The sequence below is a fragment of the Haliotis asinina genome, chromosome 5, assembly GCF_037392515.1.
Source record: "Haliotis asinina isolate JCU_RB_2024 chromosome 5, JCU_Hal_asi_v2, whole genome shotgun sequence".
Taxonomy (NCBI): domain Eukaryota; kingdom Metazoa; phylum Mollusca; class Gastropoda; order Lepetellida; family Haliotidae; genus Haliotis; species Haliotis asinina.
Genome location: NC_090284.1, coordinates 47,933,765 through 47,955,115, shown reverse-complemented (window position 1 = coordinate 47,955,115; position 21,351 = coordinate 47,933,765). Strand labels below are relative to the sequence as shown.

The 21,351-nt window shown below is 38.1% G+C and overlaps 1 protein-coding gene across 3 annotated transcripts in view; it reads right to left on the bottom strand.

Annotated features, from left to right (window-relative positions):
• Positions 1-21,351, bottom strand: part of LOC137284653 (uncharacterized) — a 28,052-nt gene that overhangs the window by 5,290 nt on the left and 1,411 nt on the right. Inside the window, exon 1 of one of the 3 annotated variants that reach the window (XM_067816551.1) lies at positions 11,059-11,124. The exons of the other annotated variants lie outside the window; for them this stretch is intronic. The gene's annotated coding sequence lies outside the window, so the exon portion shown is untranslated. Of the gene's footprint in view, positions 1-11,058; positions 11,125-21,351 lie in introns of those variants that run through there. 3 annotated transcript variants of the gene reach the window in all.

Below are 21,351 nucleotides of genomic sequence, written 5' to 3'. Positions count from 1 at the left end.
GCTTCACACCTTGAACCAACCCATGTGGAGAATCAAACCCTGGGTTTCAGTACTTTGGGTAAAAGCTTCAATCACTAGAATCCAAATTCTCCCTGTTTACTTGAAATGCACATGGAAATATTTGTAACTAACTTTGAGAGCAGCTGAGTGAGTTAGTGAGTAAGTAAGTGAGCGAGTGAGCAAGGTGGGCAGCGGGTAAGTAATCAAACAGGTGGGCAGACATTGTAAGTGAATGAGAGCAGGTTCAGTGGCTTAGGGCAGTGGGAGAGTGAATGGTCAAGTGAGTTAGCTGTTGAGTGAGGCGAGGGTTATGGAGTGAGCAAGCAGAAAGAATGAATAAAAAACAATAAGTGAATGAATGAGTGCATTTTAAGTGGGTAAGTGAGTTTTTCAGTGAATGAAAGTTACAAAGTTGCTGTAAAGTTCCTGTCATATAGAGGGCAGTGAGGTAACCTAGACGTGCAAGTGTTTACTTGTCACACAGAAGGCTTGGTTTTGACTCCTAACTAGAGTACAATCATTTCTCATGTCCCCGGCCGTGATACTGCTGGAATATTGCTACATGCAGTGTAAAATTGAACTCACTCAGCCTTTTTACATAGAGGTGGTGAACACCATGAATGGTCTCCATATTTGTACATGTGCCAGGAAGAAGAGCGTCCTAGGCACAAGCTTCTCCAAGTACGTTATCATGAATATCAAGAAATTACGCATCATGTCATCGCTATGTCTTCAACGGTTTGTGAGACATAGAGGAAACTGAACATCAAGTCATTACCAACTGAACTTTGTCAAAATCAATACAAGTCCATTACCATGTATAATTTCATTATTTCATAAGAGTGCCTTGGGACTCAACAGTGTTATTACATCGTCATGGCAACCTGGGCCAGACACTGGTCAATGAACAAAGTTAAGATTAGTATCATACTGACTCAGTATTATGACACATGCCCAACACAACACATGCAGGAACACAGAAGGAAAGCCACACCATCACCAAACTGATTTTGTCAAAGCCACCATCACGAAACTGATTTTGTCAAAGCCACCATCACGAAACTGATTTCGTCAAAGCCACCATCACGAAACTGATTTTGTCAAAGCCACCACCACCAAACTGACTTTGTCAAACCACTTCACACATAAGAGAAACATTGAGTATACCCCTCTTTTAGCAATATTCAAGCAATATCACTTCGAGAGACACCAGAAATGGGCTTCACACATCATACACAAGTGGGGAATAAAACCCGGGTCTTCAGTGTGACACGCAAATGCTTTAACCACTGGGCTACCCCATTGCCCCACTTCACACATTGGGAATATCAGAAAAGATTCCAGTCATACAGTTAACTGGTATGCGCGAAACAGTATGCAAGCATATTCCACTGATTCCTACTCAAATGCACACCTCTAATTTGGTTAATGCACATCCGTGACGTCTGGTATCCAGACAGGAATATGTAACCAAGGTATATATAACTGAGTGGAATTGGTAGAAACCAACATGGTGGACAATTTCAGAGTCATCACAGACATATGGTACGTACTGGTTAGGTTGTTGTTAAATGCTGCACTCAGCGATATTCCAGATAGATGGCAGTGGTCTGTAAATAATTCAGTCTGGACCAGAAAATCAAGTGATGAACAGTATCAATCTACACAATCGGAATATGACGATATGTCAGGCAAGACAGTGAGCCTGACCATCTAATGCCATTTATTTAGTCTTGCGACAAAAATGGATACAAGGCAGAACACGTGGTTTTGGCAGGGACCATATAATATAATATGGTCTCTGGTTTTGGTATGATAATGTCCAAAACACCCAACTCTAAAATCCAGTATTGGAAACATCCCCAGATATGGTCATCTTTGAAAAGTGACAAAATGGATTCAAGAGTACTTTGATCACCTCTCATTGTATTCACAGGGTACTGGACATTGTTCATGATATCAACCAATGGTTTGTCTGGTACAATTCAATCACCTGCTGATCACCTTAATTTAGCAGGAAAAAGGCAGCATTAGCGATAATTATCTTTAAAAAAAGATTTTAGGCATTCACCACTGCCATACTGTATTTAAATCAATCCTGGTTTCATTTGTAAAATATTTATACATGAACTGACACTTGTCAATGCTTAAATTTTTTTATTCCTTCATAACTTAATAAATAAATGTCATTACTTCATCTAAATATTACAGATTCTTGCCTCACATTAATGAGCATGAGATGGTAACACGCCATATCAATACTGCATCACCCAATTCGGTGAAAGAAATGGTAATATACACAAATACATTCGGTACAAGCTTCATAATGGATCGCACGGTTAGACTCAATGACCTGGTTGTTTACATGTCATCATACCCTCAATGATCGCTGACAAAAAATGTTCCTACTGGCTTGTCTAGACTTAATTCTATTTAGGAAGCTGTTATCTTGCATGAATATTGATGAGTGTCATGTTAAACCGCAACAAAACAAACAAAAGTCACAAAACAAGACTACCTCATGGTTTGGACTGGCATTTAGAAGTTGACAGATAATGAAGTCATTAACGTTTTTATAGATAACTACATCTTCAGTGTTTGTAAACATAAAGTTTCAGGGTTTCTTGCTAATCCATCTGATCCACCTGAGGCAGCCCTAAAACAGTCACAAACAATGAGTGAGTGAGTGAGTGAGTGAGTGAGTGAGTGAGTGAGTGAGTGAGTAGGTGCACAAGTGCATGAGTGAGGGAATTTATTTTAGTTTTATTTTCACTTTTAGCAATATTCAGGTAATATCACAACAGGGGACATAAGAAATGGGCCTCACACATTGTACACACGTGGGGATTCGAACCCAGGTCTTTATCTGATGATGATTATGAGTGAACACTTTCACAGCTAGACATGTCACTCTATCCCCCCAGTGTTACACATTCAGATTGTATACCACCCACAGGACTAGCAGCAGAGTGGAGAACAGCCACAGGCTCACAAGCCCATGGCTAGTAAACATCCAGTCAGGCCAGTAAATTTCCTCAGTAACTGGCCCCACTGGCTAGTGAATTTTCATGGGGTCATTTTGTCATTAGATTAGTTTAGTGATTTGCTAAGTTATAATACACTGTTGTATAAAATGTTAGTCATCTCAGCAGCTTAATGACGAAACATGCGTCTACATTCAGGTTTGGGGCGAGTGAATTAGTTTGTGGGCTAGTAACTTTCAGGCATAGCTAGCCCGGCTGGCTAGCAAAATTTAGAAACTATTTCACCCACTGACAAGAAGTATGTTAACACTGCATATTAATTGTTTAGCTGAAGCCAGACTAACAATGATTAAGACATCTTATAAGAGCTTGCCAAGCACGTTTTTATTGTCAATTTATCAGTCAGTGATCACAAGCCCCAAACAAACAACATCCTCACATACACACTTACTACAGTGCACATCAACAGATGGTAAACAAGTAGCGGCTATTCCCATCACAGAGAGAATATAGTGTGATGTAACTGAGGCGGAAATGTTGATGCTGAAAAGACGTTCAAAACAATTAGGCAAAGTCAGATAACTCACTGAGAAAAACATGTCCAGACATCTAACTGTTTTCTGCTGCATTGGCGCAGAGCTGATGCAGAGCTGATGCGGAGCTGATGCAGAGCTGATACAGGGCCCATGTGGACGTTATGCTAGCGTTTGCCCTATTTCCACATGTCATGTCATGTAATGTCACGAAGCTGGCAGCATGACAATACACACACATATTTGAACTGCAATTCTATGAATTGCTACAATTAGGGCTGAAATGGTTCTCATGCTGTGAAATGTTCTTTTACCAGAACACAAAACATAATGATAAATACTGACGTCCTATTCAGACGGGTTATGATGACAGGATATCAACCAAGTTGCCAAGAGTTTCAAAATATCATATGTTGCTAGCAAGATATCCTTACCAGGAAATGGAAAACTGTGTTTCAGATTTGATTCTTAACAAAATATCCTAATATCCACAAGCCTGCATGTCGTAAACATTTATTTGCAATTACTCATTTTTAGCAAAGTCTCAAGCACTAGCAACATATTCTTACCCAGGACTAAAAATATATAGAGAATCTCACCCCAGTGTCTACTGATATCAAACATATCAACACATGTTGCTAAAGTAAGAAATATATAGGATATTTTTACCTGTATCAACGGTGTTGATATAATTTATATCAGTAGAAACGAGGGGGAGATTCTATTTATTATCCAAAATCATTCTTCATTAGTTTTCAATGAAAAATGTAGATCTCAACATATTACTGTCATTAGATATGCAGTGCAGCGATGTCATAGCATTGTGATGTCATCAATTTCATCATGTCATAGCATTGTCAGAGCACTGACCAAATCTACTGTCAAAATGACATCTCCTTGGAGAATTCATCTGATCTCACACAGGCGATATCTCTTGTGGAACACACTTTTGGATGATGAATGCTTTTGTAAGCTTAATTTAACAACTGACTTTTGAGTGGTTGATCTTTAAACCAATTTTTTCAAATATCTAATACAAAATTAAAAGTATGTAATTGACTCGTGCCTAATAAAAATTGTTGATAATCAAGATAATAACATATGACAGACATAACATGACAAAAAAGTGCGTAAGTTCTTGGTCCAACTCTGCACGAGAATAAGGAAATGTCATCTGCTGCTGTATCAGCCTGCAGCATCTTCGGTAAACAATACAAGGTAGGAAACTACACACCTCCATTGATTAAATCCTTCAGCTCTGACAAGAGGCTGTCGGTGTGATGAAAATCAAACATATATCCTTTCATGTTAAATGTGAACCAATACAGCCTGTCAATCAAAACAGTCTCAGTTTCCAAGCTTTAGAACCATGTGATCCAACGGATGTGATCCAACTTAACTATCATGTTCATTTAAGAGAAGTGTGAAATAGGTGAAATGCGTCAAATATATGACATGGTACAGATGGTTATTTCAGAAATGCTAACAAATTATTCCAGTGTCTGTAATGACAAATGCATACTGTAACAATTACTGCCCTCAGCTACAGTTTAAGCTCCATTGATCGACATCCCCTGGGTCTGTTAGCAGGATTACTGTTGCCATAAATTACATTTTTTTTACAAAAAATATGTCTTGCATGGGGCATAAATGGAAATATCAATAACCAGCAATTCCATAGGGCAGCGCCAATGGAAATCCATCTGTCACATGTTACATGACTGAACTACAATTTCTACATTGTCATGCTGAATTAGTAAGACTTCCAGACACTATGACTCACACCTGTTTCACCCCCTGGGCTATTAACAGGCAGATGGCTTTTGTCAAACCAAGGGTTTAGTTAGGAGCACCAAACTGTATGGGTCCGGTAAAGGTTAAAAGTTAAGGTCATCTCTAGTTATCTCGGCCATCTACAGTAGCTGAATGGATAGACCTAGAGGAAAACATGTCAGTATTGCAAAGAATAAGATTTAAAATAGAATCCAGTTTTTAAAATCATACCAGATGTATTACTATTCTGACAAGAACCATTTTGTTTATGAAGTGCACACACACTGACAAACAAAAAACATGTAATTGATTATCTAATTAATCTCATCTCTTGTAGCTAGCTGTGCTTATCTGTGGTAATTATTGCAGTATTCGTTCTGTTCCTGTACATCCTCTGCATCATGTATGACCCAGACTGTGTAACTACACCCATCTTTTTAATTGGAATGAATTTTAATGAAAGATAACAACGGAACTGGGTTCTGGACATTATACTTGTGTAGGGAATCGAACCTTCGCTTTAGGCAGGAATAGAAAACACCCTAACCACAACGATACCCCACCTAAAGAGTGAGTGAGTGAGTGAGTGAGTGAGTGAGAGAGTGAGTGGCTGAGTGAGTTAATAATAAACATCACATTGGCAAATCTTTCAGCCATATTGTGACAAGAACAAATTGGACACTTATATAGCCTGAGTGAATGATCTTTGAGTGACCAAAAAAGGTATGGGTCTAAAACCATTTTCACAATGTTCCAGCAATATCATAGCAGGGGACACTAGCAATGATCCACACACCTTAGCAATGTGGAGAAGAGAACCAGGCCACTTGCCATAAAAACGCGACACTAGAAGCACCAGACTATCACACAACCCAGACAATAATTACTACAGTTGAGGACATGTGACTATATAAACTATTAAAGGTGATTAACATATTTCCAAGGGCATAATTACATCCTTATGAAGTCAACATCACAATCTTCTGGAAGGATATTGATTGTCACAGCTGGAAAGTGTCTATTACATACAATACAGCTTAGCCACGGAGGTACATATGAACACGATCGGCATCTGGTATAAGTAGTCTGATTTTCAAGGGTATTATTGTACATTATATTTATTGTGACTGAGCGACACTGGGACTGATTAAACTGACCTCAGTCTCACCTTGTACACACAGTGATGTACGTCTGCCAACACTGAGTTGGAAGTATTATGAGGTGACATTTTATGTCATAAAATAATATATGTGTCACAGGAATGTGAGGGGCTTTTATTCATTGGTGGGATATTGTGGGATGTATATATTGTGAGGGCAGAGTGGCACCTATATGTAAACAGACATTTAAATAAGATACCCCCTGGGTAGACTGGGTTACAACAAATATTTATGGAATTGGATGAATTTCAGATAAATCTCTTGAAATATTAGTGAGTGAGTGAATTTAGTTTTATGCTACTTTTAGCAATATTCCAGCAACATAACAGTGGGGGACACCAGAAAAGAGCTTCACACATTGTGCTAATCTAGGGAATTGAATCTGGGTCTTCAGTGAGACAAATGAACATCTTAACCACTAGGCCACACCATCTCCCCTTTGAAATATGACAAAATACTTGTACTTGTATACACTCACAGTTGTAATACCCAATGGATTTGAAAAATATATCGAGTTGAAGGAAATGTGCTATACACACTTTGACCAGCATAAATGTATGCACATGGATTTCTTTGGGTTATTTCACTCTTTGTATATTTGGATCGAGTAATGCAAAGCAATACTGGTATACAGTCAAAATATAATCTAACACAGCAATGAAATCATGATTGTGGTGCTTCTCCTTTATTTTTGTCAGGAATTAAATTTTGACCAGGTTTGGATGTGCAGGAGATTTGTATACAGACAGTCGACCCCAATGTGTATATATAAAGAGATACATACTTATTGCATGGAGACAATGCAAAACTATATATACAGACAGTCCATCACTAGAAGCATACAACAGCCCTATTCTATATATATTCAGACTGACCAACCATATTGGTTTGTTTGTTTAGATATTGTTCAAAGCCACAATCCACAAAATTTCAAACTATTTCAGTATATAGTGTTTATGTTGTTTAATGAAACTACCACAGCTGGTGTGACACATTTCAGAATGTTCATACTACAGAGACAAACTATGTTTTTAACTACACATTTAAGAAACACAAAATTCTTGAACTAATGAAACAAGTGTTTGAGTATGAATATGATTTTAATATCACATTGAATATTATTGTAAGTGAGAATGAGTGTTTTTCATGCCACACTCGGCAATATGGTGGCAGTATGTAAATAACTGTGTCTGGATCAGATAATCCAGTGACCAACAATTATTTCTCAACCAAGTCAGCAAGCATGAACACCTGATCCCGTTAGTCATCTCTTATGACGAGCAAGGATTTGCTCAATGCCAACTCTAACCCAGATCTTCCAACAATATACATAAAGACACAGTCCAGCACTTTATGTATCAGCTATTACAAATGAAACTTTTACGTGAACATTCAAGGTTTGTTGCATGATTAGGCACACAATATTAATCAACTTCCACACAGGAGAGCTCTTCATCTTACAATATCTCATCTTACAATTTTGATTTGTGTTTGTATGTATAATGTGACAACTGCCTCCATGATCCCTTGTGTTGCCATCTCTTGTTATTACCACACTTGAGGTCTCGAGGCCTCCTGTCGGAATCTCGGAATCTGCTAGTCTTCCTAGCACCAAGATGGAAGTGATCACAGCTGTAAACAGGAAGTGACTAATGAACAATTGATGTCAGTTGATGTCAGTCACACTAGGCCTTAAGTGTGTCTTAACTATTCTCCTAACATGCCGTCAGTTTCTTATCAAAGGGTAACATGTGTACTTAGGGGTGGTGGGGTAGCCTAAGGATTAGTGTGTTCACTTGTTACGCTGACCATCCAATATATAAAGTTTTATTGGTATGTCTTAGAATTATCTGGAGACTTATGGTAGTTTTGTGTTAAGATCGCCTTCTAAACAGGGCATAGGTTCCAGCAGCTGGCCTGCCACAAAAACAGTTTCTGTAGAGCAACAACAAACGAACTCTGATGAAGCCTCAGCAGGTGCCCTGTTATACAAAGAGAGGACATGAGAGATGGGGGTATCTGGGCTGCATTCATTATTTATCTGTGAGTGAGTGTCTCCCAAACACTTCAGAATACATAACACTACTGAGCTTGACTTAAGATGAGGCAGCTCTGCAGTCTGTCGTACAGACCCTGAATCCAAGAAAACCCACCGAAGTCTAGAAAATTTGGCAAGTCTGAAGAAAGTCACAGTGCTCCTTTATTATATTTCTTTCCACTATGAACCTTTTTTCAGCAAAATATGTTCATTCCTGAGACTAGCGGATAGTCCAGTAGCTCTAAGAATTTGAGCATTATTCTGAGCTACTTTAAGATTTCAATGAAATTTTCATGTGTTATTTTGAACATACATTTCTAATTAACTTCACTTAATTTCCGAGACAAAAATGTCAGTGTGTCCTTGACCCATAAAAAAGCTGCAGAAACTGATATTTATTTCATGTTACCACAGAGCCTGACATGGACATAAACATATCCTGTGCAGCAGCCATGTTATTTTATGGACATTAATTTGCTGAAGTGAAACACAACCGATGCTTAATCACACTCAATCCCTCACTGATGCGGTGAGCAAACGTCCCATGTTTCTGTCTCAGTGAACATATGAATATACAGCTCTGGTCTGCCATACGGTGTATCTCTAGAGATGAATGACCAGTTTCATTAACATAACCATCCTAACAATTCGAAGTGGGGATTGATTAAATGCCTCTTTCCAATAAATTTCAATGCATACATGCAATAAATTAACAATGAAGCTTTGTCAATGAAAACAATAAAAGATCCACTTTCGCCACGATCGAAGAAACTACAGGATCCACATATGGCAACGTTTTACACAACCCTCCATATTGCATATACCTGCCATTAACACTAGTGTATGCAACTATGAGTGAGTTGGTTTCAACAGCTCTGTAAACAGTTTTCCAGTTACACCAAAGTATGTCATGTAATGAAGGAGAAAAGCCATAATTGATGCTAGTTTCATCCATTTACCACTTTGGTGAAACCAAAAATGGTGTAACACTAACAACCTAGAAACGTAGCCCAGTTAAACTGGGATCCAATGTTGTAATTGCAGGATCCTGACATGTCCAAGAGAGACAAATTTGCAAAGCACACTGCAGCACCATATATACCTTTACCACTAAACTAACGCACAGTCCCTGAATATATAAAAAAATTGGATAAGAACAAACAGGCCCATTTAAACTGAAATGGAGCCCCAGTGATCATGACTTTCATCGTTCAAGGCTTTAGCATTGCAGAGAGGGCCAGGTAGGGAAAACAATGTGGTTCAGGGACTGTGAGACAGTCTACATTGCAGAGAGGGCCAGGTAGGGAAAACACTGTGGTTCAGGGACTGTGAGACAGTCTACATTGCGGAGAGGGCCAGGTAGGAAAACAAATGTGGTTCAGGGACTGTGAGACAGACTACAATATGGAGAGGGCAAGGTAGGAAAAAAATGTGGTACTGGGCCACTGTATCAGCCCTGTTCCAAATTAGAAATATGGATAGAAACATAAATTCTTTCACAAGAAACAAGAGCCAGGTGCACATCAAAGTAAGATGTTTGAATGCATCTAGCATACTACATCAACATCTGAACAACTGAGCAAGGTTTGAATCCACTTTGAAGAGTACTCTAAATAATACTGGGGCAGCTGGAAAGCGTGGTTAAAAATGCCTGTATCAAGCCAAAGACTCAGTTTTGATTTCAGTCTTAAGTGCAATGTGTGAAGCCCATATCTGGTGTGCCTCACTGTGGTACTGCCAAAATATTGCTAAAAAGCAGGCTAAAACAAAGCTCACTCACTCTTATCATGTCACATGTGTGTCAGCTTGATTAGGGAGAAAAGCCGACAGTGATGTAGATCTATGGATGATCCCCATCTTGGTTACATCCACAAACATGGCTACGGTGATGACAAACCATCCGGCATAATTCCAGGCCAATCTGGGATTTGAACTCACAACCAGAAGATCACGGTATCCATAAACAAACTCCAAAGGGACACAACTCTACTCAGGAAATTGCATCCTCAAGATGAACACATCTCTCATACTCCTCAGAGTAGAAAAGCAAGAGGACATAGAGATCATGCAAAACCTTGGTGCAAAAATGCTGCATGCTGCAATTTTCTATGTCATAAAACATTTGCAAGGTGTGCACAAACGCAATTAAAGTATTTGCATGAACGCAAATATCTCAACATGAAATTTATTTATACCCGATATCTGCAGGAACTGATGCATAATATTATCAACATCATGTGTATGTGTTTCAGCTTGAAGTAAGTTTGGACAGGTGCATATATTTTTTATCAAATCTACCTCCCTTCCAAACCAACATTCCTGCGTCAGTATGCTACAGTGAGTGAACTGATAATTTGTTAACAAGATCATTCGGGTGATTTAACAATCTCTTACATGATCTGAGCGAATAAAATTTCTCTTCCTCTTATGACTACCAAGCTAATGAAGTAAACAAACAAACTCCTATCACATGAACAGAGTTTGATTGCATAACATGTGGCAAGAGGGGCTTAACCTACAGGGGTGAACAATAACTACAGCAATGTATCACTGTTTGCTAATCTACTGACCTGTCTCTCAAATACTGACCCAATCTTTCACCCTGTCGTCTGCTCAGCCCTGACTGTCGGCTGCTTGCACTGCGCTTTAAGCAGACTGATACCTTATCCACCGGTCAGCTGTCTCTTCGCCAGGAAGAACCTGACTGGCGAATATTCCAAAATACTGGCTGAAAATCCTCCACTTTTCCCAGAAATTATCTATGAGCACAACCTTGGTGAAGGCTTGGCTCAAACTGTAGACAAATTGCTGGCAGGGTTCAGCCTCTCTTACATAGGAGTTTGAGCCATAAATTGGGTCATTAGACAATTCCAACTAGCAGGCTCTTCTATTTTTGGCATCTGACAGGCAAGACTTGTGCCTGGCTTTGAGATCAATGATTTTCAACAGCCTCTCCAGAATGTTTCAAGCAAATCTGCTGGGTCTAGCAGATGATTCTCAGGCCTTTTCCACCAATCACAGTGCAGCTAGCAACACATCCTATCCTTATGAATGGCAGAGTGACTGAATTGATTTCAACATGTTCCCCAGTGATGTGACTTTGATTGACAGACATGAAGTTGTCTGGCTAGGGATAACAAATTCTGGTCAATAATTTACTCACACAATTTTCAATATTGACAGAAGCCCACTCAGCTTTAATTTTCCAAATACAAATTATTGAATAACGATTCCCTTCAAACTTGCTACTTGACTCAGCATGCCTAAGGACTGAATGACTTTGAAATGTGTTGACAATGAATTCATGAATGAAAGCATGCTATGATTCACGTGAGTATAATACTCATTTTCTACCATGGAAACAGGATCATGAGCTAGACTGCTAACTGAATGTATTGCCAATCAAACGCATACATTCCTGGAAAGCTTAGAAAATACTCAATAGCCATTTACGTTCATTAACATATTACAGAATGTTTAAATTTGGCAATGATTTTGGAATATTTAAGGAATGTCAGTACTTAAAAAGACAAGATTGAATTTTTGATCATTGTAATTACAAATGACAAGGTATGGTGGACAAGTGAAAATTTATTTCTGAAATCTGTTCTCTGACATAATATCAATAGTTTCAAATTTATTGACAACTGAAAAGCCCACCCATTGGCCTGCCTGACTTGTGATTCTCATCCAAAATAAACAATCAGGCAATAAATAAGAGCCACCATCCTTTATCTTCCAGCAAACATTAGGAATGCCGCAAAATTATATTACAAACTAGACATGACACACTGTGAAAACTTGAGCTGGGACGAGTCCAAATTTTACCCTAACCTATTAGTCTATTCACCTACATTTACCTATTACCCTATCCTACCCGTATATCTGTTATGTTCATTCCTGACATCAAATTTCAAAGAAACTGCAGAATATTCTACAGCTCCGAGGGTAACTTTTTGACTTTTACAACATCCTTCTTCTGCATTATATTAAAAACAAAGTGACTCGAAATTGTGTATAAATCTTCAGAAACAATACAACCTTCAATCATGAAAGAATAACACACTACACTGTTTAATCTACTAGTGACGTGATCATAATGAGTCGAGATATTGAGATTGAGACGTAGTCTGTCAAACAGACCCTGAAGCAAATATATTCAAGCGAAGCCGATGCAAGTCTAGAAAAAGTAGAAAGTCTAGATTACCCTGGCTTCTGAAAATGAAGAAAGTCTCAGGGCTCCTTTTCATTATATTACTTTTTTAAACTATGAACTTTTTTCAGTAAAATATGTTAATTTCAGAGGCTAGTTGTTTGTCTAATTGAGATGGGTACCCGGGTGCAACTCATTACCATCCTTCCTGGGTATCAGGGTTACCTGTCCCATCCCTAGTGAAAGCAGATCCATGGAACAATGCTGATGAACTAATCAAAGGACACAACTTATAAAACATTGCAATCAAAGAACGTTTTCACCTGGCACTGGTATCATATCTTGCCACTGAAACTCATGGTCCTTGGTCTGTGTCTAACTCCGCAAATATAGCCATCAACATTCATCCGGTTCATACGTTCCACTGCCTTAGTTATGTCATATACAGTACAAGCCAGCAGATGCATGATCTCCACAATAGATGGGATACATTGTAAACCAAAACCACTGTGTTCTTCAATCTGATAGGTTAAAATACACGATCGAATGGTATTCGATTTGGAAACTTCAAGACTTTTTGCTGCATATTGCCATGTAGACATACTGCACGCAATTGAATTGTTGAATGGTTAGCAGTGGTGATGGCCTTCAGATCATATTGTGGATAAGCTGGATGACGTCACAAATGAACAGTTCCAAATGATACCATGGGCACCAGCTGAAACAGCCAGCTGATGACACTTCACTGCTGTACCTGTACTCAATGTCAGTGAGTGCAGACAGTAAAACTCTTTGGTTTACTTTTGTGTTTACAATGTTGATGAACATGTGTTGGCCATTTTCAGGGCTAACCCTGTCCGTTTCAAATGACTTCAAATACTCAATAACATTCGGAAAGTGGACAAATACACAGGAATATTTCATGCGAAACCTCCAGCTGTCATCTTCGGTTCCAAATGAATTCCTGTGCTTCAAATACTCAATAACACCTGGAAATTGGCCAGCACATGATGTTTATCTCCTAACAGAAACCTGTCTTCAACCAAAACCAAACAACCATGTCAAGAGACTTCAACCTTAGGCAAGTAACTGCATACATTGATATGCTTCTGTCAACCAAGCAGTGAATGAATACCCGGTAGGATAAGATGGTGATGTCTTGTATTATATGAAACAAATCCTATTCTTTCAAGAACATAATTTATAACTTGCAATCAATAGCACAGAATTTTTACAAATTTAAAAAGCTTATTACTTTAATTTGACTGCCATATCACAGCGAAATGTGCAAAATGGAATACATTCAAGTCAACAATCTCATTTCTATTTTTCACTTGACTGTAATGTAGTCATTTGCCATGACAAACTAACAGGGAGTCCACACGTCCAAAACATTCAAATAAATTATTTTGTTATTATTTTACTGAATATAATATTTAATGCACCAACTGGTGATGGGTTGTGGCACAAGTGAAAATGTGTCTGTATTCAGCACCATATATTCGAAGGTATCATATTTGTCTCAATGTGCATTTGTTGACTACATCTATGACCTTGCTGGCTGCTTGGGGTGTATGATCCCCAGGGATATATACACTGCAGTCTAATTCACGGACTGGGGTCGTAATTCTAAGCACTTAAAGCCTGCTCATGTATGGAGTACATCATGTAAATGGACCACGGTTACAATTATTTATAGCAGCTATGATGACTGAAATGATTGATTATAGGAAAATATTGTCGATGGGTAGAATTATTAAAAATCTTTGACATGTAAATTTTTTGTGTCAATAATAATTTTCATGACTTATTGTGATGAAATCTGGTTTTATTTTACATGAACAACACACACTAGTTATTGGGATGAAATCTGGTTTCATTTTACATGAACATCACACACTAGTTATTGGGATGAAATCTGGTTTCATTTTACATGGCCAACACACACTAGTTATTGGGATGAAATCTGGTTTCATTTTACATGAACAACACACACAAGTTATTGGGATGAAATCTGGTTTCATTTTACATGAACAACACACACTAGTTATTGGGATGAAATCTGGTTTCATTTTACATGAACAACACACACTAGTTATTGGGATGAAATCTGGTTTCATTTTACATGAACCACACACACTAGTTATTGGGATGAAATCTGGTTTCATTTTACATGAACAACACACACTAGTTATTGGGATGAAATCTGGTTTCATTTTACATGAACAACACACACAAGTTATTGGGATGAAATCTGGTTTCATTTTACATGAACAACACACACTAGTTATTGGGATGAAATCTGGTTTCATTTTACATGTACAACACACACTAGTTATTGGGATGAAATCTGGTTTTCTTTTACATGCCCAATACACAATAAGTACGTCTTTTTTCATGATTAGCTTTGAAATAATGTCCAGAACAGTGTTTTGTTGGTAATAGATTCTTAAATGTGTCATCAGTCACCTGTGATGTAAAGTACATTGTTTTTCTGATCATTTAAGCTGACTGAAATGCCTGTCTGATAGGCCAGTCATAAACTGATTAAGTACAATATCTGCAGTATTTTAGACTTGCTAACTGTCCTAGACATGCATGGGATGTAGGGATGAAACATTATGTTTTTACCACAGTATGGTACATATTGCTGTACAAGGCTGCTTTTGGTTCAGTCCGGTTCAGTCCAATTCAGTTTGGTATATGAGAACTTACTTCCAGGAAGACAGCAGCTGTCTAGCAAGGAAATGCAGAGACTTTGACAAAATGATTCAATTTGTAGACATTTTGGAAAATATTAATAAAATGATGGTATGAAAACCAAAAATACCTAATTTGGGGACTGCATTGAGGTATACCAAACAGGAGGCAAAATATTGCGGTTCTAGTCGTACAGCAGTATACCGTTTCACTTCTAATGGGATGTTCTGACAACATCAAGGTCAGTTTGACAGACAAGATGGGCACGTTCAGTAAGCTTCAGCAATATTCCAGCAATACCATGATGGGGCACACCAGATACGGGTTTCACACAAAGTCCTCTTGTAGGGGATCAAACCCATGTTTAATTCATGATAAGCCAACACCTTAACCACAAGGCTATCCCACTGCCACCTGACAGACCAGGTGGAATGACACCTATGCCCAACCTAAAACACCTTGGGACAATAAAATATTCAGAAAGTTTTCAAGCTGATTCATATCAGATATATTTTTCAAACCTTAACAAGGTGAATAATCTTTAAATCAACCATGATGAAATTGTTTAAAATTGTTCTGCAGCATCACAAAACTATACTGCATATGACATTTCATCAATACACAATCAATAATAGTATGCATCAGACACCCAAAGAGCTGCACGGCTGGGTAAAATATGCATCGAAAATTTCCAGTAATGCACTGAAAACTAATTACGCATTTATAATGTTAGACATTTAGACAAGTTTAAAACATATCCATATGGGAGAAATTCATTACAATCGCTTGTGTACTGAAAAAGATATCGATTGCTATCACACTGCACTGTTTGTATACGACTAGTGTTGTACTGTGAGTATAGGATGAGTGATTTGTTATGAAATCATCTCCATTTATTAGTTTTCAAGTAGTTTATTTAGTACTTTGGCTACATGGCCTAATGCACAACATGACAGAATACAATTTGGTCACAATTTGGACCATTAAATACACTTTTTATATAAAATGCAACAGACTTAATAAGGCTTACATTTGTACTATTTAACAAATTTAGCACACTTTGAGAAGCAATGACATAATCGTTTGGCAAAAATCCACTCCTTAGAGATGAATATTTACTACAGACAAGTAATACATGAAGCTTATCTTCCCCACCACCATAACAATGAGGACACATTATATCTAGGTGATTTACACCATTTTCACACCTTTTCTTGTTTACAGTGAAATCGTGAAGTCTCTATATTTTAGCGATGTTATATATATTTACGGTTGTAGAAGGGATACCTTCACTTGAGCATAGTACTCAAGAAAAGATATATAATAGACTGAATAATGCTAGACTTGTAAATATATGTGAATTAGGCACTGCTTGAAAATGTAAAGAAACTGTTTCGGATCACCAACATCTTGAGGCAGCCAGACATAGGAATATTCAGTTATAAACAAATAACTTTGTACACTAAGTCAGTTTTGATTAGGTATGACATAAGGCAGTACATGTTTAGTTAAGTTACTCAATGCCTTATACTTAGGTCAGGACATAGTCACTGAAATACCCATTCAACAGTACTAATACCCATTCAACAGTACTAATACCCATTCAACAGTACTAATACCCATTCAACATTACTATTACCCATTCCCTAAGTACAGTACCCACATGAGCAAAATCTTATCGTGAGCTCTGACGCATAATGGACTAAAACTGTCATGGATAGTTAGATCAGAGAGGCATATCTTTTAGACAATTATGAATGAGAGAGTGAGTTTAGTTTTACGCCGCAGTTAGCAATATTCCAGCTATATAGTGACAGTCTGTAAATTATTGAGTCTGGACCAGAAAGTCCAGTGATCAACAACATGAGCATCGATCTGCGCAACTGGGAACTGATGACGTGTGTCAACCAAGTTAGTGAGTCTGACCACCCAATCCTGTTAGTCGCCTCTATTCATGCCATAACTAGTGGGGGAGGTGGAGGAGGGGCTGGCCACAAGCTGTTCAGAAACATGTAGATAGTCATGCAAAGGTCAGACCTCAAAGCATTAAAGCATCATGTCCAGAGTTCTTATTGAGTGATGTAAAATAGCCTTTGCCGAACATGTACCTGGACAAGGTGAGTGAGTGAGTTAATGGGCCAGTTGGTTGGTGGGTGGGCGAGTGAGTGAATGAGGTAGGTTTGACATGCCTTCACTAGTTTTAGTAATATTCCCATCATGGGACACATGTGAGTGAGTGACTTTAGTTTTACACCGCACTCAGCAATATTCCAGTTATATGGTGGCAGTCTGTAAATAATCAAGACTGGACCAGACAATCAGGAGAATATGTTTCGTATATCATCATAAAATCTGTAATTAGTCATATGTTCTACACCAATGTAACATGTAATCCAGGAGTCATAACACAGGAATTGTAAGTCAATTTACTATACCATAACCTTCCCAGAGGGCTACCATAATAGACAAATGCCCATGTCACACTATGTTTACAACACGAGAGTCTAAATGTCGGTATCTCCCGAGTGAGAGCGAGGGATTTACCGATATTTAGGCACAGCTGTTCTAGTCTTAGTATGATATTGGCATGAATAAAATACATGTATTCCCTTTATTACCAAAGTTGTCAAATTGAGGAAAATAAACCTAAATCTACTTTCACACAATGGCTGGTTACCGTCACTGCATGTAGAATGCAATGCCACAGAAGAAATGTGACGTCATAGCATTATTCATTACATCAAGTCACCCTGACAAAGTGATATTTTGCCCAAGGGCATCGAATGGAAAATATTAATGCCTATATGTTTGCCCTTGTGGTAATAAATTGCATTATTACACAAGTACTTAACACAGTAACTACCATAAATATAGCAGTGTGTGTTAACCTGCCTTGCCAACCACACCTCACATTTCAATCAACTTGCCACACCCAGTGTGTCCCCATATTCTGGGCATCAACAATAATCATAACAATCCAAGGCCAGAAGCCCAAAGCCATAACCTATATACTGATGACAAGGAAACTATGACTCAAACGTGAAAGGACTAAGTGTAATATTAATAACTTACTGAATACTTCCTGATTACTATCTGTACTGAACCAAACCTAGTCAGAAACAACATGTATGACTACTTGATTCAGAGACTTTGAAATTCAAAAATGATTCAACAGATCATAAATGTTGACTGACCACTTCAGTGAACATGGTAAAGGCCAAAAGCTTTATAATCAGGACGAATTTGGGATCTGAATTCTTTTTTCAAAATTATCTATAAATCTGTTGGCCATGACTATGACTAGTGGACAATCATGAGTAGGTAGTTATTTAAACTGAGTGAGTGAGTGAGTGAGTGAGTATGGGTGAGATCAAGTGAGCATGCGTGCGTGCGTGCGAGCATTTTACACAGCTTTTAGCAGGAAAATAATGGCAGGGGGACCTCAGAAATGGGGTTTACACATGGTACCAATGTTAGGAATCAAGCCTTGGCTTTCTCATAAGCAAACATTTTAATCACAAGGCTTCCCCATCTCCTTACTCTTTATCATTAGCTCCTACAGGAAACACTCATTGTGTCATAACATGCACGGTTTATCAATGTACAGCAGCATCCACAAACCTGACAATCAGTTGATCAGAATGACCTATCCATCAGAATTATCTACAGCTGTCTACACCCAGTATTGTGAAGACAACAATGTCTGTTGATATTTCTTATGACTGACAAAGGCTGTTTCACCATTTTGGTAACGTGTGAAGTTTTGGACATCAATCACTATGTGCAGGGCAGAATTACCTTCATGGAAACAAGTATCACAGACAAACTGAAACAGACCTAAATGTAAAAAAAATTGCAAAAAACGGAAATGAAAAACATAATTTTGCTCTATTCATAAAAATCTCCATACATTCTTCACAGGCATACCTTTAACACTTCTGGATAGCAGGTATATTTCAGTATGTAATAGAGCATGTTTCTTTGTTACAGCACATATGATCAATATTTCAGCTGGATGATACCTATCTGTAATGCTAATATATACCATAAATGATAAAAGGCACTGAGAGTGCATTTTCGGGCAATAATAGTACACATTTCACATTATGTCACATTGAATTGATGTCACTATGCCATTCTAGTCTGATTCCTTGTATTGTAATCAAATATGCCCCTTTTAACTGATGAAAGTCAGTTGTTTTTACCTGGTACAGTCTCCTACTCGGATCACACAGTCTTTCATAGCCCTCCTCATCCTTCTACTAAAAAGTTCTTTAGAACACTGCAACAATTCACCCAGATGTCAATTCAATTCATTTTTCGATATTAGGTCCTCGATTTGATCATTTTCTATTTGATTCTTCATACAATTAAAAACATCAGATTCCACTGAATAAAGTCAGCTCTTTTAGCATGAAATCCATCGTCAACTTGGCAATGTCTACTAACAGCAATAATCCTCATTGGGTAATTAGTTTGACCTAAACCAATCACATTTTGCCTTATTGTCCTGCTCAAAACTGCTCAAGTTGGAGACAAAATTAGGTTCTAAATGTGTGGAAATCTATTAAATTGGTATTCAAACAGCGAATCGGAAGAGTGATAATGGTTACCGTAAATCGAAACTAAGGTGTTAGATTTGATTTTTGTTGAATTGAACCAAATCATTGAAGCCCTAGAAAACACTATATGTGGGAAAGAGTGAAATGGATTTCTTTACCATAATGGAAAATAAACCAGAATTAAGTGATTAACAACCTGAAAGACTACCCAACAATAACAAATGTAAACAATTTGGACTTGGAAGTCCCCTAATCTAGTTGACACCTAGAAATTTTCAATAATTATTAAGACAAATATTTCTACTGTAGGGGTGCGGTGGGCGAGCTGCCTAAGGCACTTGGTTAGTAATTCAGCAAGCTTGGAGGTGTATGAATCAAGCCCACCTGTGACCAGGTGTAAAAACCGTTGAGTCAGCTTTGTGTGCAGGCTCTTTGAGAGTTGTCACAACCCCTTGTGTACAGTACACAACCCTGTACGCATAAAAGAACCCATGAATCCATTGGTATGTAACCAGATGGTGGCCACACGAATACATGCAAATGCCTAGTTGCAGGTACAGCAACGTGCAGTGAACATGGACAAAGTAATGTGACTAAGTGTCCCAGTCTGCCCAGCTGGGAATGGGCACCTCATAAGGGTGGGAAAATCACATTAAGTCAGAGTGCCTAGTAGGCAGCAAAAGTTGTATGGTCCCCAGGGAGTTCACACTGAAAATGTGATATGCCATTGTGATGGACATCCAGTGATCAAGGGAAAACATAGAGCCTTTGAGCAGTTGTACTTGAAATTGGGTGGGTGGGTAGGTGGGTGGGTAGGTAGGTAGGTAGGTAGGTAGGTAGGTAGGTAGGTAGGTAGGTAGGTAGGTAGGTAGGTAGGTAGGTAGGTAGGTAGGTAGGTAGGTAGGTAGGTAGGTAGGTAGGTAGGTAGGTAGGTATTCTCATGTTCATATGATATAAAAAAATCAAGCTGAAATCAACCTTTGTTAAATTTGAGTTTAAGTCCCAGCTCAAACTCAAGGCCTACTTTTGAATGTACAGAAGCTGTCTGTTAAGTAGCATTGCAGGATATACAGAATAGTTCACCAGCTAATCCATCAAGACACCATCACTGACACCTCTTACAAGAAATGTTGAAAAAGAGGGATAAATAATATATACATAAGTCACTATCAAATATTTGCTTGACCTGAGCAAGCTAATAAACTTATACAAGTGTGCGCATACACATTCTTTGCTAAGACCTGAAACTGTTTCCTCGATATGATTTTGATTAACCTGATGCCAGATTTCATTAATTTCAGTACAATATTTGACTTTGGTGCTATTTCTGGTTTTCAATAAAAAAAAGAGAAAATTTAACATTAAGTGATAGTATTATAAAAATAATAAAAAATTAACACACTTGCACTTTTGCAACTGTGGTAAATGATGAAGTACCTTTTTAACAT